The sequence below is a fragment of the Oryctolagus cuniculus genome, chromosome 14 (assembly GCF_051225735.1).
Source record: "Oryctolagus cuniculus isolate XC-2025 breed Fujian yellow rabbit chromosome 14, ASM5122573v1, whole genome shotgun sequence".
In the NCBI taxonomy this organism is placed as follows: domain Eukaryota; kingdom Metazoa; phylum Chordata; class Mammalia; order Lagomorpha; family Leporidae; genus Oryctolagus; species Oryctolagus cuniculus.
In genome coordinates, this window is record NC_142880.1 from 65,890,516 (window position 1) to 65,906,879 (window position 16,364).

The window sequence follows — 16,364 nt, forward strand, 5'->3', positions numbered from 1 at the left end:
TTTTTCAATAAATAAATACGTTTTTAGTAAAAGAGCACTCAATATGCCAAGCAGTACTTTCCTTAGCTCTCTCTCATCTCACTGATTTATTTTCATAACCACAGGGGTACTTGGATACTATTAGCCCTGCTTTATATTTGAAGATAGAAGATCATGTAGCTACTAAATGATAAAGTCATATATAATGCCAGGATATCCACTCTACAGATGAGGAAACTGTCCTCATTACACCAGATGGCATCTTCTATAACCACACATTTTACTGTACTCTGTAGTTGATAAGAGGCTTGTAGTTTCCAGGATCTCTGATAAGATATGCAGGCATCTTAACTGGTATCTTAACTGCTAGGCTAAATGCCTGCCCCAAAAGCACAGAATTTTTGAAACTTAAAGCATATTTTTGTTAGTTGTGACTTCATCATCTGTTCTATAGCTTGATTTCCACCCCAACTCCAGTGAAAACATTTAATGGAATCAACACTCTTATGTCAGTTTCTTTACCCCCTCATGCCAAACCCTTGTTTCCTCCATTCCAGTCCAATCTCTTTACTTTTCTACTTTCAAATATCAGCCTCACATTCCTCACTATCTGAACACCATGTTCAAACCTTAGATCTTGTTTACTCCATATACACTGTTCCCAAATTCTCTAATTCCATTTATCAAGACTTCCAAACCACTGAAAAGGAGCTGATACCTAACTTTGCCTCTTGGTCATTCTTCTCATTTTTCCCTTATTTTCTTACCTGGTTTGAATTTCATTCATTCTCAATTAGCATGACCCCCTTGAAAACATATTTCATTATCTCACCATTTTGCTCTAGCACACCTATTTGGCAATGTTCCAGCAACAGTAATACCTAACACTCTGCTTATTCTAGGTCTCTGCCTGAGAAATTGAATTTTCCAGTAAAACACACATCATGTTGTCAGAGCTCCCTTTAAAGTTTTGACTTCAAAAATATATTTTTCAACTGCCATCACTTCTTACCACAATTATCTATTATCTTCCTCTCATTCCCTGGATTGAAAAATTGGAATTTTGGTTTGTGTCTTCTTTTCTATTACTTTTCCTGTGATTGATTAGTGATAAATTGTTCAAATAACTGGTCCATTTATACTATGGCCTGCCAATTTCTTGATACCCCCCACACTTCTTTGTTTTTAAGTCTTTTTATTTACTTGAAAGGCAGAGAAAGAGAGAGAGAGAGAGAGAGACAAGAGAAACAGAGACAGAGAGCGATCTTCCATTGACTGGTTTACTCCCCAAACGTTCAAAACAGAAAGGTCAGGCAAGGCTGCAGCCAGGAACCAGGAACTTCATCCAGGTCTCCCACATGCGTACAGGGGCTCAAGCTTTTGGGCCCACCTCCGCTCTTTTCCCAAGCATATTAGCAGAGTGCAGGATCAGAAGTAGAGTAGCAAGACTCAAACTGGTACACATATGAGGTGCCAGCATTGCAGACCTCAGCTTAATCTGCTGTGCCACAACTCTACCCTCACCCCCACTTCAACTGATCTTTCCTTTTTCTTGCTGCATACTTGGTTACACCCTAGATCGTTTTACTGATTGAGAGCTGCAATCTCAATTTCAAGCATACCATTTCCCAATCTCTAAACCCAATCTTTCCTGCTCACCTTCCCTCCCATACTTAATCTGAAACTCCTTTGGCCCCACTGGGATATTCAATTCATTAATCCTACCACCACCTTCTCAAATTCCTCTTTCTTTTCCTACCAAATTAGATCTCAAGATCCATCATTTTAATCACTCTTTCCATATGTCATCAGTTACTTTGCTTCTTTTGTATTTGATAAAATCCCCATGTACTGAAACCAACCCTGTACCTACTGCGTATCTGAACTACACAGGCGAATGTTGCTAGAGGAAAACACAGAGCCATGCTGACTGCTTTTTCAAATACAAACTTGAGCCTCAAAAGTTAATACTACTCAAAAGCTAATACTAATAATACATTGCTCTGACTTTCCAACTCTTTGGGCACTTCTTTCATGCTTTTTGTCTCCCCAGACTTCCACACTGGCTCCATCCTTACACCGAGCCAAAAGAACTATCTCCCATTTTCCTAACCAGAGGTATCGGAGAGACCATTTTCATATCCTCCCTACATCAAGTTTAATAGCCTATGGACATCTTTGCATATACCCTCTACATTCCCTCTTATCACAATGGATGAATTGTTCTTGTCTCTATCTAAAGCTAATCCTTCCTAATATTATCTGAAGTCTATCAACTGACCCCTACTCACATATTGCTCCTAAACGTACCCCCACTTTTCATTGTATCAGCAGTCTTTCAAAAATCTACATGCAGTTATACTGTAATATCTCCCACCTTACAAACCCTTCTTGACCCACATCTTCTTCTAGCACCTGGCCTATTTTTCTATTTACATTTATAGCAAAATTCCTCAAGGGAGGCCGGCGCCCTGGCTCACTAGGCTAATCCTCCACCTTGCGGCGCCGGCACACCGGGTTCTAGTCCCGGTCGGGGCGCCGGATTCTGTCCCGGTTGCCCCTCTTCCAGGCCAGCTCTCTGCTGTGGCCAGGGAGTGCAGTGGAGGATGGCCCAAGTGCTTGGACCCTGCACCCCATGGGAGACCAGGATAAGTACCTGGCTCCTGCCATCGGATCAGTGCAGTGCGCCGGCCGCAGCGCCCATTGGAGGGTGAACCAACGGCAAAGGAAGACCTTTCTCTCTGTCTCTCTCTCTCACTGTCCACTCTGCCTGTCAAAAAAAAAAAAAATTCCTCAAGGGAGATGTCTGTGATAACTGTCTTCACATTCTCAACCTTTCTAATCAGAATGTGAACTCTGCTTTCCTCTAGGTTCATTCACATTGCCAAACAAGTATCAACATCCTCCTCTACTCCAGGCAACACTGTGCAGAGGTAATCCTGTCCTTACAACACCACTTGTGCTGGCTTCCAGGACCGCACACTTGATTATTTTTCTTCCTGCTTCATAGGCTGCTCCTTTTCCATCTAATTTGGAGGCTGTCCCTTGGGATGACCAAGGCTCAGATACTGACCTTATGGAAAATTGTACCTACTCCCCAGGTGCTCTGACCTAATGTAATAGCTTAATATTCTGTTTGTGTGATGATGACCTCTGAAACACCAGCCCAGAACACTCACATCTTAGCACCCACAAGACATCTCTTAGTATCCCAAACCCAACTCTGGATTCTTATTCCACAGCCTCTAAAATGTCTCCTTCCCCAGCCTCTCAGTAAATGAGCAACTGCTCTATTACATCCACTTATCCAGCCAAACATTAATGGGAAATCTTTAGCTTTTTTCCCTTTCTCAGACTCTCAGACTCCCCTCATTCATTCCAATAGCCAGGCTAGTTCACAGCACCCTCTTGACACAACTGCATGGAATGAATAAAAAGACCCATAAATTAGCAAGTGTGTACAACTGCTTTGTTTCAGCAGCAAAAAGCATTAAAAAAAAAAAAAACCTACCCCCCACAGGCCAAAGTTCCAAGCAACAGCATTCATTCTTAACATGCCTTTTGAATAACCTAGGAGGAAATGAAACTTGTAGTAAAGTCAGATGCTGAGATTTATAGCAATAGTCCTCACTTCTCAGATCAGGTCACTTCCCCTTAAATTACTGGCATAGTCTGCATAGTGATGCTATTTTGGGAGATTTAATTTCTCTTCTGTTAACCAGTTTAAGTAAGTCTGACATGCTACATTTTTAAATCATTGCTCTCCAAATATATTAAATCCCTAAACTTCTATAATATGTTCTCAGCCATTGATTTGGTAACCACTCAAGTGAAAACCTGAAGAACAAAACTAATTAAATGAACTTAGATGAAAGGAGCAATAGCTTTGGTGGATGAAAGTTGAAAGTTAATGAACCATATCAAATTATCTCTGGGAACAACCTCTAAGAATGGAATAAGTACAATTTTTTTCTGCTTAATATTTTAATCCAATATTTTCTATTTGCTTTTCAAACCCAAATTCAATTTAAAATGTAAACAATTAATGTTTTTAGGAATCGCAAACATTAATTCACTTTGCTTCTGGTACACAAAGAACATTAGTGCCTATAAAAATGACTTGGGTCATTGCTTTTTCAATAAAAGAGCAAAAACTTGAGCCAAGGTTGACTCACACATCCATTAGTGCCTTAGGGTTATTGACTGTTATCCTTTTTAAGTTCTTTTGAATTCAGAGAAAACTGACCGGATGACAAATGGTAAGTGTACAAATCATATGACTTTTGTCTTCAGTTCAGGTTGTAAATTCATTCCCAAACTGATGCATCAGTCATGAAACAGTTAATCCTCACCAGGTCTCCCACTGAGGTACCAGTGGTCACAAGGGAAACCAGCAGGCAGAACACACAGCCTACCTCATTCCCCCACCAAATCCTTTCAAGACACAAACCCTGTTGTCAGGAAGTCTGCAGCATTATTTCAAAAACCCTCTCACCTAGGGAAAGAACCTAGTCCTTTCTTAGTCTTTCCATCTGCAGTATGAAAAAAAGCTAATGCAAATGAACAAATCAAGAAATATTTCTGAAAAACTAAGATGCACAAGATTTGGAGAGGAAACTGTCAACACAAGAAGACAGAAACTGTTTCTACTGAGGACATGACTAATAGTGTCACATGATGCATACTTTCAAATATTCAGGAAGAAACTCTGCCCAATTAATGAAGAAACAAATAGTAGTAAAAAGAATTTTTGGAGTCAATTCTGGAGAGGAAAAAATTATGAACAAAGGACTGTGAGCAGTTTCTTCCTGCACAGACTGTGGGGAAATAAATACCTTTTAAGTCAAAGCCTTGAACTTGTTACTAGTTATGTGACCCCGAACAATTTATTTAGCTCTTCTACCTTTGGTTTTCTCCCTAGGAAAAATGATAATAATAGGCACCCATCTTGCCTATTAAATCAATCCTGGGATTGATTTAAGTGTTGATCATAATAACATTTGACATTTATTACATCTTTATTGTAGTCCAGGTACAACTAAAGTGCTTTACTTGAATAGTTTCCTTAATCCCCAGAGCACAGATATGTGGCTTAAGGACTAGAAGCATTGTGTGACTTAAGAGCTTGTTAGACATGCAGCATTTCCAGCTCCTGTTCAGAGAACTGTACTGGAACCTGCTTCTCTATTTGACAGACTCCTGTGCACACTAAAGTTTCAGAAACACTTGGCAAAAACCACCTGGATCAGGCTGGCATTAAGCATAACATTTAGGATCCCACATCCCATAAAAGAATGCCTGAGCTGAAGTCTGGCTCCACCTCCATCCAGTGTCCTGCTAATGCACATCCTAGGCACCAAGCATGGGCTCCAACATTTCAGTTACTACTTCCCAGGCAGGACATCCAGCCTGAGTTTTGTGCTCCTGGCTTTGGCCTGGCCTAATCCCAGCTGTTGCAGGCATTTTGTGGGTAAATGAGAAGAATGAAAGATTTCTTTCAATATATCTCTGCCCCCCTTTCTCTCTCCCTTTCTCTTTCAATTTTTAAAAACCAAACATAATAAAAATGTTAAACCACCTGGCTGGAAGTGGTGAATGGAAGAGAAGATTGGATCTTTGATGTTTGACTCTGTAAGCATTATACTATATTGCCTCTTTGCATTAGAGAATGCATGTAAAGTACCTAACACATAATAAAAAATAAATATGGGTTATCATTATATTTTGGCATGGTTTGGATGTATTTCTACCTGATGATAAAAATATGTCTATATCTCTCTATCAATATCTGTATCTATACATAGGTATCCAAATCTATCTATATCAATATATATATATGCCTTTATAGAGATATCTATGTCCCTATTTATGTATATCTGTATCTATCTATTGATACCTATATCTGTGTCTATATCCTTAGATATATATATACTACTATTTATCAATGGTTATAGACAGATACATCTACAGATGGATAAAACTGGAAAAATAAGTTGAAATTATCAAACATTAGTAAAAATTTGGATCACAGAATTCATAAACTTCAACATTAGAAGGGAATAGGGTATCTAAGAATTCTTACCTTTTGTTTGATTTCTGTGGAAATTAATGGTAAGAGCCACTGAAGTAATTTGATCAAGGTCAGTAAATTTAAAGGAATAGCAAGGACTTGAACTTGTGCTTAATAGACAGGTCTGAAATCATGCAATTATTACTTTATTCTCTGCTACTGAAGAGGTCAAAAAAGACAACTGAGTAGGCAATTAGCAAACGCAAGTGGTTTCACATTTCTCTTTAAAGCACTCGGCCAACCGTGGAGACTACTTCTAATGTCTTTGAATTTGAAATATCTCCATAATGTGTTTCTTAGAAACAAGTTGCTCTCTGGCTCCAATAGTAAATATTTTCATGGGCATTTCCATCACATTTGACCAAAGCAATTAAGGAAAATTAGTGTTGTATCATATTGTAAATTCTGGGCAATAGTGTAAAATCCCTCAACAATCTTTCTATTGAATATTAATCTTTACCATTCTTCCATTTTCAAGGAATTTTAAAAATGGTGACAATGGTTTGATTATCTCTAAATTACATCTTATTTTTCCCCTAAACTTCATGGGTTCCCATCCTATAAATATTTGCCCTTCCAATTCCTCTGGCCAAATTTCATTTTATGTCTGCAATCACATTCTTTTGCCTCGTAAAAAGAGACTCCTACTCTCGACTATCGATTCTTCCTATCATCCTTATATTGTTCTAAAGTACTCAATCACGTAAAATACGTTCAGATTACTCCTTCAACAGGCGACATGGGAAATGTGACCAAGTCACATAGTCAAAAAATTTTACTTTAAATGGTCTTAACTATTACTTTCTAAAGTCAAATAAATGGGCAAAGCACTTAACTTAAAAACCAGGAAAAAATAAAACAAACCTAAGGAAAACAAGCAGAAATTATTAATTAGTTATAAATCTATAAATTAAAAAATGCTAACATAAAGATAAATCAGAGTTCATCTTTAAATTAGATCAAAAGTTAATCATTTGGGGGTGGACATTTGACCCAATTAAGATGCTGCTTAGGATGCTTGCATTCCATATTTGAGTGCCTGGGTCGGAGATCATGCTCTGTTTCCGGTCTAGCTTCTATCTGAGGTGCACCCTGGGAGACAGCAGGTTGTGACTCAAATATTTGGGTCCCTGCCACCCACGTGAAAGACTCTAGAGGTCCAGGCTCCTGACTTTAACCTGACACAGCCCCAGCTGCCGCAGGCATTGAAAAAAGGAAATAGCAAGTAGAAGATTCTCTCTCTCCTGTCTCTCTCGCTTGCTCTCAAGCATCTACAATTTAAGAAAAGATTTTTTTAAAAAGGCATTTGGAATTAGAAAATATAAAACCAGAATAACGAAAAAAATCTGAAAAATAAATAAAGTATCCATAACCATAGAATAACTTGCAAAAATTTCCCAAGAAATTATTTTAAAAATAATTCATGGGGACCAGCACAGTGGCATAGAGGTTAAAGCTACTGCCTGCAGTACTGGCATCCCATGTGCATGCCGGTTCAAATCCCAGCTGCTCTACTTCTGATCCAGTTCTCTACCATGGCCTGGGAAAGCAGTAGAGGATAGCCCAAGTCCTTGGGCCCCTGTACCCATGTGGGAGAAACCAGAAGAGGCTCCTAGCTCCTGGCTTCAGATTGGCACAGCTCTGGCCATCGTGGCCGTCTGGGGAATGAACAGCGAATGGAACACCCCTCCCTCCCTTCCCTCCCTCCCTCCCTTTCTCTTTCTCTTTCTCTCTCTCCCCCTGTCTCTGCCTCTCTGTAACTCTGCCTTTCAAATAAATAAATAAATATTTTAAAAAATAATGCATGGCCTATAAAGTTGAAGGACAAGTACTTTTGATCTTTCAAGTAGCAGGTAATACCTTTGCTATTTAAGTTGTTTAAAAAGTACAGACAGAAACCAAAATGGTGGAATAGTGAGAGAGCTTACTGCTCTAGTCTAGGGGAAGATAGTTAAAATAAAAAAAATAAAAACATGGGGAGAGTGCAATCTCAGGAAAGTGTCTGGAAGAAAATGGCAGAGGAAACTCCAGGTAAATTAGAGGGACATTGTGAACCTATGTGGAAGGTGTGGATACACACAACTCAGGACTCCAGCAGCCAAGAGCCTCAGCACCAGCATTGGAGAGTGAGGTGAGACCAGACTGTGATAGTCCAAGCCACTGGCAATAAAGTTGCAGGAAGAGCCTGGTGTGAGTCTTGCCTGGAGCCCTGTGGGGAACAGTGTACCTGTCCACCTAGAGGGAAAAAAGTGGGGCATGTTTCTCTCTCTCTAACCACCTAGTACCACCATCATATAACTAGCCAAGAGGGGGCAGGCACCATTTTAGATATACGTAAGAGCTGCTCCAGCTCATGTCTGCACAACCAAGCAACAAGCTGAGAAGTGACAACTGAGTCTGACTGAGAAAATTGACAAGGGGCTGGGTGGTCATGACCATGGGAGTCTTGAGTGCTAGAACTATGAAAACACTGTGGCTGCGTGGGAGGGTGCAGGGTGTGGCTGGGTCTTTGGACAGTCACTGTAGGTGACTCCTTATGATCAGGGCTCCCTGATTCCCTGGTAGAGGTCACTGCTGCAGGATCCATGCTCACACTGAGGACTGCATAGATCCTTCGTGTGGTTCTTGTGGTAGCATGAATGACTATTATACCCACTAGGGCTAGTGACCAGGCATTGGTCTCCTTGGAGGAGAAGAGATGAACATGAGACTATTACCAACAGAGCAGATTAATCCTCCCCTCTGATTAAAAAAAAAGAAGAAGAGGAGATTTACCATGCTCAACTTGGGTGTCACCTTGAATACTTCCCTCACCCTGGAGCACACAACAGAGCTCCCAGGCCACACCCAGCACATGTCTCTAAGTACTCACTGAAAGAGCAGACACTCCACTAAGCCACAGAGGTATAGTCCAAAGATAAAGGCCATCACAGGAGAAAATCAAACAAACAAAAAAACCTAACAAGTATCTCCACAAATGCCTAAAAATAAATGCAGAAATTCAAGAATAAGGAAGATAACCTGACACTTCCAAAGGAACAAAACACTTCAGTACTAGAATGTGAAGACAAAGAGAATGAAGAAATGCTATAAATGGGATTCAAAAAACTGATTGTAGGATTATTTAGAAGTAATCAGAGCAAACCCATGAACTAAAGAAATCCATGTATGACATGAATGAAAATTTCTCCCATGAAATTGAGATTTTAAAAAGAAATCAAAATGAAATATTAGAAATTAAGAATTCAATAGATCAAATAAAAAATGCAGTGGAAAACCTTAACAAATTTGGTGAGGCAGAAAAAAGAATATCTGAGTAAGAAGACAAACCTCTGGAAATTTTACAATAAAAAGAAGAAGAAATTAGAAAACTAAAATATAGTGTTGGAGATTGATGTGATATTATCAAATTACCCAACATATGAGTCTTAAGGGTTCCTGAAGGCTTGGAAAGAGAGAATGGATTAGAAGGCCTTTTTAATGAAACAATTACAGAAAACTTCCCCAGTTGGGAGAAAGAAAGGGACATCCAAGCACAAGAAGCACATAGAACTCCTAATAGACACCACCAGAAAAGATCTTCACTATGACACATTGTACTCAAACTCTCCACAGTAAAACATAAAGAAAAGAGTCTAAAATGCGCATGAGAGAAATGCCACATTACTTTCAGAGATCTCCATTACACTCGCAGCTGACTTCTCATCAGAAACCCTACAGTCTAGGAGAGAATGACAAGATATATTCCAAGTCTTAAGAAAGAAAAACCTGTCAACCCAGAATGCTGTACCCTGCAGAGCTCTCACTTATGAATGAAGGTGAAATAAAGACCTTCCATAACAAACAGGAATTGAAAGAATTTGTCACCACTCACCCAGCCTTACAAAAGATGCTTAAGGATGTGCTACACACAGAAACATCGTCATCATTATGTAAGAAGGTAAAGGTATAAAATTTCTCAGTAAAAGTATAAAGGAAATCCAAAATAAACAATAGGAATATTTTGGGAAAATGACAAGGCCAAGTCATTACTTATCAATAGTCACCTTGAATGTAAATGGCCTCAACTCTCCAGTTAAAAGACATAGACTGGGCCTGCGCCGCAGCTCACTAGGCTAATCCTCCGCCTTGAGGTGCCGGCACACCGGGTTCTAGTCCCGGTCGGGGCACCGGATTCTGTCCCGGTTGCCCCTCTTCCAGGCCAGCTCTTTGCTGTGGCCAGGGAGTGCAGTGGAGGATGGCCCAAGTGCTTGGGCCCTGCACCCCATGGGAGACCAGGATAAGTACCTGGCTCCTGCCATCAGATTGGCGCGGTGCGCTGGTTGCAGCGCACCGGCCGCGGCGGCCATTGGAGGGTGAACCAACGGCAAAAAGGAAGACCTTTCTCTCTGTCTCTCTCTCTCACTGTACACTCCTGCCTGTCAAAAAAAAAAAATTAAAAAAAAAAGACATAGACTGGCTGAATGGATTAAAAAAGAAAACCCATCTATTTGTTGCCTACAAGAAACACATCTCACTAACAAAGATACATGTAGACTGAAAGTGAAAGGATGTTGTGTGCTAACAGAAACCAAAAAAGAGTATAGTCATCCTAAAATCAGACAAAATACATTTTAACGTAAAGACAGACAAAGAAGAACATTATGTAATGATTAGTGGATCCATTCAACAGGTAGATGTGACTATAATAAATGTATATCCACCTAATTACAAGGCACATGGCTGTTTAAAAGAAATGTTAATGGACCTAAGGGAGAATAGACTCCCACAAAATAGTAATGGGGGACTTCAATATCCCACTTTCAGCAATAGACAGATAAACCAGACAGAAAAATAAGCAAGGAAACAACAGTTAATTGACACTATAGACCAAATGGACCTAACAAATATTTACAGAACTTTTCATCCTACAGTTGCAGAATACACATTCTTCTTGGGAAAAAATATTTGCAAACTATGCAACAGATAAAGGGTTAATAACCAGAATCTACAAAGAGATCAAGAAACTCCACAAAAACAAAACCAACAACCCACTTAAGAGATGGGCCAAGGACTTCAATAGACATTTTTCAAAAGAGGAAATCCACCTGGCCAACAGACACATGAAAAAATGTTCAAGGTCACTAGCAATCAGGGAAATGCAAATCAAAAGCACAATGAGGTTTCACCTCACCCCGGTTAGAATGGCTCACATACAGAAATCTACCAACAACAGATGCTGGCGAGGATGTGGGGAAAAAGGGACACTAACCCACTGTTGGTGGGAATGCAAACTGGTCAAGCCACTATGGAAATCAGTCTGGAGATTCCTCAGAAACCTGAATATAACCCTACCGTTCGACCCAGCCATCCCACTCCTTGGAATTTACCCAAAGGAGTTTAAATTGATAAACAAAAAAGCGGTCTGCACCCTAATGTTTATTGCAGCACAATTCACAATAGCCAAGACCTGGAACCAACCTAAATGCCCATCAACGGTAGACTGGATAAAGAAATTATGGGATATGTATTCTTTAGAGTACTATACCGCAGTAAGAAACAACGAAATCCAGTCATTTGCAACAAAATGGAGGAATCTGGAACACATCATGCTGAGTGAAGTAAGCCAGTCCCAAAGGGACAAATACCATATGTTCTCCCTGATCGGTGACAACTGACTGAACACCAAAGGGGAAACCTCCTGAAGTGAAGTGGACACTATGAGAAATGGTGACTTGATCAGCATAGCCCTGACTGCTGATGGACAACTTAATACATTATCCCTCATAGTATTTTTTTTTGGTCTGTTCTACTTGATATGACTGGTTTAATTCTGTAATTATCACACAGTTATTCTTGAGTGTTGAAAATTAACTGAAATGTGATCCCTGTTGAACGTAAGAGTGGGAATAAGAGAGGGAAGAGATGTGTAATTTGGGGCATGCTCGGGCTGACTTGCCCCAATTGGTAGAGTTGGAAACATACCAGGGGATTCCAATTCAATCCCATCAAGGTGGCATGTGCCAATGCCATCTCGCTATTCCAGGTGATCAATTTCAGTTCACAATTGATCATAATGAAAGGACTGAGAGTCAAAGGGAGCACATGGGCAAGTCTAGTATCTGCTGACACCAACCGATAGAATGGATAAAGGGGAGGGTGGTCCAGCATGGGAAGTGAGATGCTCAGCAGACTCATAGAATGGCGGATGTCCTAAATAGCACTCTGGCCTCAGAATCAGCCCTGAAGGCACTCGGATCTGGCTGAAAAGCCCATGAGAGTATTTCAGGCATGGAAAGCCAAGACACTCTGGCAAAAGATCTCTGTGAGTGAGATCCCAGTGGAAAGAACAGGTCTTCAAAGAGGGAGGTGCCTTTCTCTGAAGGGAGGAGAGAACCTCCACTTTGACTATGACCGTGTCCAAACAAGATAAGAGTCGGAGAACTCAGGGGGCTTCCATAGCCTTGGAAACTCATAACTGGTGCATAGGGAGATTACTGATGCCATAAACAGGAGTGTCAATTTGTGAAGTCAACGGCAGGAGTCACTGTGCACTTACTCCTCATGTAGGATCTCTGTCCTTAACGTGCTGTACACTGAGGCTTAATGCTATAACGAGTACTCAAACAGTATATTTCACTTTGTGTTTCTATGGGGGTGCAAACGATTGAAATCTTTACTTAATGTACACTAAACTGATCTTCTGTAAAAAAAAAAAAAAAAAAAATTATCAATTCCCAACTTGACTCTCACTGGGATTAAACGTGACAATAGGTCTGATCTGATTTCATCATCATTTAAAAAAAATCATCTATTATTTTTCACTTAATGTTTCTGTGTGGGAGCAAACTGTTGAAATACTTACTTAAGGTATGCTAGGCTGATCTTCTGTATATTAAGATAATCGAAAATGAATCTTGACGTGAATGGAGGGGGAGAGGGAGTGGGAAGGGGGGGGTTGTGGGTGGGAGGGACGGTATGGGGGGGGAAGCCATTGTAACACATGAGTCGTACTTTGGAAATTTATATTCATTAAATAAAAGATAAAAAAAAAAAAAAAAAGAATACACATTCTTCTAACCAGTACATAGAACTTTCTCTAGGATAGATCACATGTTAGGCCATAAAGCAAGTCTCAGCAAATTCAAAAAAAAATTGAAAGGATACCATGCATCTTCTCTGATGACAATGGAGTGAAATTGGAAATCAACAACTCAAAACTCTCTAGAACATATGCAAAGGCATGGAGACTGAACAACATGCTCCTGAATGAACAGTGGGTCATAGAAAAAAGACAAAAGAGAAATAAAAAACTGTTGAAGTTTTTTATACTATTTGTTGAACGTTTTACTTACTATAGAGTTAATCTTCTGTGTAAAAAGTTAATTGAAAATAGATTTCAATAAAAAATAAGAATGAGAATAAGAGATGGAGGATGAAGAAGGGTAGGGGTGTGAGTGGGAGAGCAGGTAGGGTGGGAAGAATAACTATGTTCCTAAAGTTGTATTTATGAAATACATGAGTTTTTATACCTTAAATAAAAGGTCTGGGGGAAAGAAATTTAAAAAGTATAGAAAAAAAATGAAATGCTTCTAAGTTAATTTCATCATTCTAAAATAATCCTTACTCAAACTCTGACAAAGAAGCAAAAGTAAAATATATAGAAAACATAATAATAATTCAAAATTCATAATAAAATATTAACTAATACCAATCTATAAAGCAATAAAATGAAAAAAAAAAACACCATAGCCAGTCAGGATATATTTCAAGAATGCTAGGAACAAAAAAAAAGCTATTAATGTAATGTGCTCTATCAGTAAACCAAGTAAGGTAAATAACCATCTGAACATATACTGAAACAGCAGTTTAAATAACTAATCATTCATCTATTCCTGGCCATTTGAAAAAGGATGAATGACATAGAACTATTCTCAATCCAACAGCCTATAGCCAGTTTCATACTTACAGTAAAAACATCAGAAATATTTCCCTTGACAAGTGTGCCTAAATGCACATTTGTTTATCATTTATCTAAAATCTGAGTAAAACTAATTAGAAAAAATAGAAATTTAAGAGGAGGATCATTATTTTCATGTAGTGCTATTCTCTACTTATAAACTGTGAAAGAATCCATTTAAAAATTTAATGAACTAATTATCTGAAAACTCACAGGTTATGATATATTTTCAGTTACTAATCTTGAGGCTATTATCTAGTTTGGTTGCCTGGAAACATTCTCCAAGTCTGTATATTCTATCACTTCATGAGAGGAAAGCTGCCTGTACCTGTTTGACAAAATAGAATATATTACCTATTTTTTTCCTACTCATGGAATAAAGTTACACTTAGTAAAGTTTTGGCTCTATTCTTTTTTCTCTTCATTTTAATACTCACTGAAAAAGCTCAGCATCCATTGTCAATGTTTTCTTTTAAGTCTTCTGAGAAAATTCTATCTTTAAAAAAATTGTATGTATTTATTTGGAAAGCAGAGAGACAGGGAAAGACAGAGAAATGTCAGAGCTCCAATTTACTGGTTCACTCTGCAAATTCACACAACAGATGGAGCTGGTACAGAGCCAGAATCAGGAGCCAGAAACACAAGCCAGACCACCAGCTTGAATGTCAGGAACCCAATTACTCGAACTATCACCACTGCCTCTGAGGGTCTGCTTTGGTAGGGAGTTGAAGTCAGAAACCACAGTTGGGAATCAAACCCAACTCATTCAAACCCAGGTACTCTAATGTGGGATGTGGACATCTTATCCTCTAGACTAAATGATCTTAAATAGCATTATATATTCAGTGGTTGTCCTATATTCATTACTTTGTCCACTCAAAAGAATATGTTCTAGGGGCCAGCACTGTGGAGTAGCAGGTAAAGCTGCTGCCTGCTGTGCCAGCATCCCATATGGGCACCAGTTCAAGACCTAGCTGCTCCACTTCTGATCCAGCTCTCTGCTATGACCTGGGAAAGCAGTAGAAGATGGCCCAAGCCCTTGGGCCCCTGCACCCACATGGGAGACCCAGAGGAAGCTCCAGGCTCCAGGCTTTGGATCAGTGCAGATCCAGCAGTTGCAGCCATCTGGGGAGTGAACCAGCAGATGGAAGACTGTCTCTCTTTCTTTCTCCCTCTGTAACTCTACATTTCAAATAAATAAATAAATATTTTTTAATAAAGAATATGTCCTAAATGCTGGAGCATGAAGAAGTGCACTAATGACACACAGATGAATTTTATCTAACCCAGCTTGGTATCTAGTAGCAGAAAAAGATACAGAAGTCCAAGTGGAGCATAGTCATATAATAAAACATGTACTCTGAGTCCATAAAGAAAAACGTCTTCACTCAAGAACCTTTGAAATACTCATCACACTCAATAATCCTCTTATATAACCATGGACTACTACTACATAGGGACTAAGGATAATTTGGAAAACATTTGAGTTAATACTCAGATATTACTCCAAGTATGCCAAGGAAACAAAATGCAACTTGAACATTCAGAGTTTTTACCAAATCATAGTACATGGACTGATACTTGCTACAAATAAGAAACACTGTCTATTCAACAACCCCTTGAAAGACACTTTGGCCTTAATTTGATCTGCTATTTCATTGTTGAGGTACAATGTTCAACCAGACTGAAGCTGCAACCCAATCAGCAAGCACACTGCTGCAGCATGATACTATCATCGCCATCCTTGACTTCCATTGGCACAACCTAACAGCCCATTTGACCTTACCTCTAAGTCATATCCAGGCTTGAACAGCCTGATCCACTGTTAGATTCGTGGCACAATGATGAAACAGAAGCCATTTGGCAGGTAGAAGTAGGGCAACAAGATCAAAGACAAGTCAAAAGATGGTTTTGGACTCAATGGAGGCCTTGTGAGAAACAGGGCTATGAACTGAGCCCCAGTAACTCATAAACCAGGATTCAGAGAACAAGAATGCAGCTGCTCCTGTTTAAACACAGGCTTTGTACACAGCACAAGACTAGGGGAAGGGTAATAGCATCCATAATCTTTGCAACAGACTTAGGTACAAATGACAGATTAAAATTACAGTGCAGCCTTGATATTTACTCAGTGAGGAATTGAGAGATACTTGATTTGACGTCAATAATTTCACCCTCAAATACAGAGTCAATCAGACATTTATTTAATATCTAATATTGTATTCTTTTCTATGTTAGGTGCTACAGAGAAAGCCAAAGTAAATGTAAGATATGGTCCCTGGCTTCAAGATAATTAGAAGGTGACAGGGAGATTCTTGTAATACCCTGAAGTTATTCTTCCAATCCAGCTCCAAGCCAATATCCCTGGGAAGCAAC